Genomic DNA, 6,334 nt, shown 5'->3' with positions numbered 1-6,334 from the left:
TTGGAGGAGAGCCCAGGAGAGACTGGCTACTGGGGAGAATTCCCCCAACCCCACAGCCTACAGAGAGGACTTGGGGTCTGGGAATAGGGCTACATGGGAGTCGAGATAGACTGGTTGGCCACATAGACACACTAGCATCATCAGGAGGGTCCCTGCTTGTCCTTGGAAGGAGGCGAGAGAGCAATCTGGGTGTCTCCTCACCCAGTTGCTTAGAGATGATGTACCCAGAGTTCTTTGCAGATGGCTCTGCCTCTCCCCAAGGTGCTTTTGCCTGTAGCCAGCCTTAAGGCCCACCAGAAACTTTGAGGAAAGGAAGTAGAGAATGAAGGGAAGGGGGTGGGGAGAGAAGCAGACAGGGAAGGAGAAAGGAAGTCTCTATCATCCACAGTGACAATGAGGAAGGATGGGTGGTTTTACCAGAGCCTGGTCTCTCGGTTTTATTTAAAGTCTGAAGAAAAGAACTACACCGGAGGCTGAGGCAGAAGGATTGAATTGGAGACCAATCTGGCTACATAGCAAGATCCTGTCTCAAAGAAACAAGAAAAGAAAAAGGGGGGAAATACATGAGAAAGAGAGAGAGAGAGAGAGAGAGAGAGAGAGAGAGAGAGAGAGAGAGAGAAAACAAATGTGGGCTTTATTCCAGATACCAGGAAGACAGACCTGATGTTGAAAACTAACTAGGAACCAGGAAGTACATTAACTTTATGCTATTGCCACTGGGCATATCCAATTATTTATCTAAATTAGTTTTTAAATAGTTCTTTTGGAGTTTTTATTTTATTATCTTTTAAAAACATTCTCTGAAAGCAACAGATATCCAAAATGTCTACCAGCCATGAGCTCTACCCATCCTTGGCTGTCCGTCCAGGCTCCCACACACCTGAAGGCTCAGTACAGCGGCCAGCTATTCCAGACTCACCATGATGACGGAGCGGGGGCAGCTGTGTGAGCGTGCGGCTGTGTGGGGAGGTTCAAAGCCTGCTTCCGGGCTCAGCTGCGCTCATCAGCCGCTGTCCTTCCTTTACTCCGTTCTGCCTGTGAAGGCAGGCAGTGCAGTAGCCTAACAAACAAAGCTTGCCTGAAGACCAGAATGCAGAGCTCAGCCAGGAGCTCGCCATCGAAACCAGGCAGTGGTGGTGCACCCCCTCTTAGTCACAACACTCGGAAGACAGAGACAGATGGATCTCTGCGAGTTCAAGGCCACTCTGGGCTACCTGAGATTGAATCTGTCTAAAAGAAATAGGGCTCACACAAAGGTGATCCTAGCATTTGGGATTCCATGCCTTTAATCGCAGCATGAAGGATATGGAGACAGGAGCTCAGGGCAGTCTGAGAATGCAGTCTGAATATTCAGTCTGAAGATTTGTAGAGACAGGATCACCCTTTTGGTTTGAGGTAGAGATAAGGGCTAGTGGTTGGCTTAATAAAACACTGATTAGACAGTAGGCAAGCAGGAAGTATAGCCGGGGAAACTAGACTAAAAATTTTGGGACAAGGGAAGGCAGAGAGTCAGTCACCAGACAGATACAGAGGAAGCAAGATGAGAATGCCTCACTGAGAAAAACGTCATGTGGTGATGTGGGTTTCCCCTCTGTATGCTGTCAATGCCACTGGTTAATAAAGAATCTGTCTTGGGCCTGGCAGGGCAGAAGAGAGGTAGGCAGGGGAAACTAAACAGAATGCTGAGAGAAAGAAGGCAGAGTTTAGAGAAGCCATGTAGTCCCACCAGAGACAGACACTGAATGGAACCTTGCTGGTAAGTCACAGCCATGTGGCGATACACAGATTAATAGAAATGGGTTAAATTAAGATGTAAGAGTTAGACAATAAGAAGCTAGAGCTAACGGACCAAGCAGAGATTTAATTAATACAGTTTCTATGTGGTTATTTCTGGGCTGAACAGCCAGAAACAAACAAGCGGCCTCCTATTACAATGTGGTTAAACATAAACAAGAATTATGGGTTAATTTAAGTTGTAAGAGCTAGTTAGTAATAAGCCTGAACAATAGGCCAAACAGTATTGTAATTAATATAGTTTCTGTGTGATTATTCGGGTCTGGGAAGCCAGGAAACAAAAGCATAGTCTTCATCTACAGAGTTTAGAGCTGGGCAGTGGTGGCACACACCTTTAATTCCAGCACTCAGGAGGCATAGGTAGGTGGATCTCTGAGTTGACGCCAGCCTGGTCTACAAGGTGAGTTCCAGGACAGCCAGGACTGTACAGAGTAATGCTGTCTTAAAAAACAAAAACAAAAACAAAAACAACAGGTTTTAGAATTCACACTTCAAGACACTTTTTTGAGGATGTGGTTAATTGATGAAAATTAGGAATTTTCAATGACATTGTGCAGTACAATGTCCACGTAGCTTCTCTATGAATCTTTTACATTCACTAAAAACTAAAGCTCTCTTTATTTGAAACCTGGAGAGAGTGCATATTCCTATAATTTGGATTAGTGTTTCCCAAAGACCTGTGTAGTGAAGGTTTTGCCCCTAGCTTGGTGCTAGCGGAGGATAGTTGTGGGAGATGTGGCCTTTGAGAGTCAGAGCTTTGTAGAAGGTCCCTAGGTCCTCAGAGCTGTGCCCAGTGGGCACTCACCCTTTCTTTCCTTCCTTCCTTCTCATCCTGACTCATGATGAAGTGAGTGGTTTTGGTTCACCTCATCCTGCCTATATGTGGTGGTTTGAATAAGAATGACCACCACAGGCTCATATATTTAAATGCTTAGTCACCAGGGAATGGCATTAGTTGAAAGGTGTAGGTTTGTTGAAGTAGGTGTGGCCTTGTTAGAGGAAGTGTCATTGGAGGTCGGCTTTGAAGTTTCAAAAGCCCAAGCCAGGTCCAGTGGCTCTCTCTTCCTCTGCCTTTGGATCTGGACATAGAACTGTCAGCTACTTCTCCAGCGTCATATCTGCCTGAGTGCCACTATGCTTCCCATCACAACGGCAATGGACCAAACCTCTGAAACTGTAAGGACTTGCCATAGTTCTGGTGTCACAGCAATAGGACAGTGACTAAGACCCTATGACAGGGCTGGAGAGATGGCTCAGTGGTTAAGAGCTTTGCCTGCTCTTCCAAAGGTCCTGAGTTCAATTCCCAGCAACCACATGGTGGCTCACAACCATCTGTAATGGGGTCTGGTGCCCTCTTCTGGCCTGCAGACATACACATGGACAGAATATTGTATACATAATAAATAAATATTAAAAAAAAAGACCCTATGACAGGCTTGAAGGAGTGAGCTGACTGATCCTGGACTTACTCTTCCAAACTGTGAGAATTGTGAACCAGGGTGAACCTGTGCTATTGATGGGGGCTGCTTATCTATGGTATTTGTTGAAGTGACAGCAATCTAAGACTGGCACCAACTGTGCTCCATCCTCCCTCTCCATCTCTTCCTCATTTTTCCTTTCAACAAATATCAATTAAGCACATTTTAAGATTCAGTTATCACATTAGATGCCGAAGATACAAAAATGAAAAGGTCACTGCCCTTGCCCTTAGGGTATTCATGCTTCATTTCCTGAAATTTCACACCCAGCCACAGTCTGCACTTTTTGCTTGTATCCTATAAAAAGTCTGGAGTTATTTCCTCTCAGAAAATGCTTACACTGTGCAGATGAGCTGCCCCTGGAGATGAACTCATGGTTCTGTGCTTTCCTGCGCATTTTATAAAGCATGTCATACATATAGTTTCATGTAGTTCTCAAAAACAGCCATTCTCATCCCGACTGTATTAGTGGGGCCACTGGGGGGTGGGGGGAGCTGTCCATAGAGAATGCAGAGGAGCCCTCAAGTTAATGAGAAGAGCCCCCATGGGGACTCAGCTTTCCACTCTTCATGGTGACAATTCCTTCTTCGCTGTCATACTACTCCACATTCCTGCTGAATTGGAAGCCAGTCTTGGGCTCTGGGATTCCATCCTGCTGATCGTATGCCCACCTAACAGTGGATGGAACACTGGGCTGAATTCAGAATCATCCAAGAAACTCAACACAAGTAGCAGTGCTCTGGGCACCATCTAAATTCAGAGTGATCTAGAAGCCTCAGAAATGGTCTGATATGAAAAGAAGGTGACAGAAGGTCAGGTATGGTGATGTATGCCTATAATTCCAGCACCTGGGGGTGAAGGCAGGAGGACTTTGACTTTGAGATCAGTCTGGAGTGAGTCTGGACTCCATTGTAGGCCTTGTGTCAAAGAAATAGGAGAAAGGAGAGAAAGAAAGAGGAGGGAAGGAAGGAGAGGGCGAGGGGAAGGAAGAGGAGGAGAGAAGGAGGAAGAGAGAGAGAAAGAGAAAAATATGAATTCTAAGTAGAAACAGAAATAAAGTCTTATAGTGCTATATTGTTTGTGTTTTAATAAATAAAGCTTGCCTGAATATCAGAGTGCAGAGCTAAGCCACTAGAGGCCAGGGAGTGGTGGCACACCTTTAAGCCCAGGACTCAAGGCCACCCTGAACTATAGAAGATTGAATCTGTCTAAAAAGAGAAACAGAGCTCACACCTTTGATCCCAGCACTAGAGAGGCCTATAAGGCAGGAATTCAGTACAGTCTGGGTGCAGTTTGAGGTTTGGTGGAGGGCATTGTAGCTGCAGTCAGACTGAGGACAGGGTCGCCCCTGGGAGAATAGGTAAGAACTCTCAAGTGGCTTGTCTGTTTTGTTTTTCAGATCTTCAACTTGAACCCCAATATCTGTTTCTGGGTTTTTATTATTTGTGCTACAAAGTCTCTCTTCTGGCAAAAGTGAAGCAAGTAGCCTTGGTGGAAAGACTGTATCCACCAACAAGATTTGTTAATTTGTAACTTTCAAGTGGATGGGTTACCTATCTCTGCTTTTCAGCAGAGGTAACAGAACTCTCCAGAGGTAGGATCTTTCAAGGGGGGCACAACCTTGCCTAAACAACGAACAGGAAGCTCTCTTAACTTTATAATACATCAAGTTAATTAAGGCGAAATACACTGTAACTGTATACGTACATACGATACTTATCTCTCTCCACGGGTCTGTCAGTCTGTCTATATTTGCACTTACCTAGAAAGTGTACAAAGATAAACCGATATGCAGAGCTGAGGATCCTGGGGGCGGGGGGTAGATAGCAACATCTTTCCCTCATGGGGCTTCCTTGGCCCAGGGCATGGAACCAATAGAAAAAGAGGCGCCATTGCAAGTCTGCCACCTGCACGTGTGTTCTCCCAGCCTGGGATAACTGCCTCTACACAGGACTCGGCATGGAGCATGTCCTTTGGGTTATGGTTTTGATTTTCAATGCTACAGTCATGAGGAAAGAGTTAACTTTATTGGCCCACAGGTCCTCGCCACCAGTCACTCTTGGTGAATCTCTACTGTTAACACTGGCAATGGAATCTAGAAAGTCATCTAATCTTAGCTCTGCAAATGCTGAAGGCTAGTAGGAGGGTTCAAGTTTGACACCCCAGGACCTGTGTAATAAAGCTGGGCACGGTGGCTGGAGAGACTGTTCATGATGAAGAGCACTGGTTGCTCTTGTAGAAAACCAGGGTTCAGCTCCCTGCAAGCACATGGTGGCTCCCAACCATCTGTAATTCCAGTTCCAGAGGATCCCATGCCCTCTTTTGAAATCTGTGGGCACCAGGCACACACACGGCACACAAACACGCTTGCAGACAAAACACCCATACACATAGAATTTAAAATTTATTTTTTTTAATATTTATTTATTTATTATGTATACAATATTCTGTGTATATGTCTGCAGACCAGAAGAGGGCACCAGACCTCATTACAGATGGTTGTGAGCCACCATGTGGTTGCCGGGAATTGAACTCAGGACCTTTGGAAGAGCAGGCAATGCTCTTAACCACTGAGCCATCTCTCCAGCCCCAGAATTTAAAATTTAAAAAAAAAATGACAAAATTAAGCTGGGCATGGTGACAAGCACTTGTAATCCCAGCAGTGGTGACGTAGAGTGTTGTGTAGAAATTTCCTCCAAGATAAAAGCATCCCATCTTGGAGGGAAGCTCTTTAAGACATAGAATGTTCATGGGGCTGTGAAAGATGCCATCTTGCAGAGAAGCTGCCAAGACAGGAAGTAAACCACTCCAAATAGCTTTAGAAGTTCCTATAACTGACCAGATTAACTAGCTCCCTCCCTCCCCAAGAGTATGAAGAAGTAAAGACTGCTGAGGGTCACTCTTGGGCCAGCTGAGCTACTTGGAGCTGGCTCCAGCCAGGCAGCCTGGAAGAAGCTCAGATCAACTGAGCTTCCAAGAAAAGCTGCCCTCCCTCCACCCTGCTGAGCTGCCTGCCTGCAGGCTGAGCAGTGAGCTCCAGGGTTCCTACTTATGCCTGCTGT

The 6,334-nt window shown here is 45.7% G+C and overlaps 1 long non-coding RNA gene across 1 annotated transcript; it reads left to right on the top strand.

The window, feature by feature from the left end:
- Positions 1 to 3,975: 3,975 nt before the first annotated feature.
- On the top strand, positions 3,976 to 4,987 carry LOC125392618 (uncharacterized). Its single transcript, XR_007229584.2, has 2 exons — positions 3,976 to 4,089; positions 4,672 to 4,987. It is a non-coding gene; the product is annotated as an uncharacterized LOC125392618 (long non-coding RNA).
- The last annotated feature ends 1,347 nt before the right edge of the window (positions 4,988 to 6,334 follow it).

Source organism: Myodes glareolus, chromosome 2 (assembly GCF_982192425.1).
Source record: "Myodes glareolus chromosome 2, mMyoGla1.1, whole genome shotgun sequence".
Taxonomy (NCBI): Eukaryota; Metazoa; Chordata; class Mammalia; order Rodentia; family Cricetidae; genus Myodes; species Myodes glareolus.
Note: the sequence above shows the minus strand (reverse complement) of the source record. Positions and strands in the feature narration are given on the sequence as shown.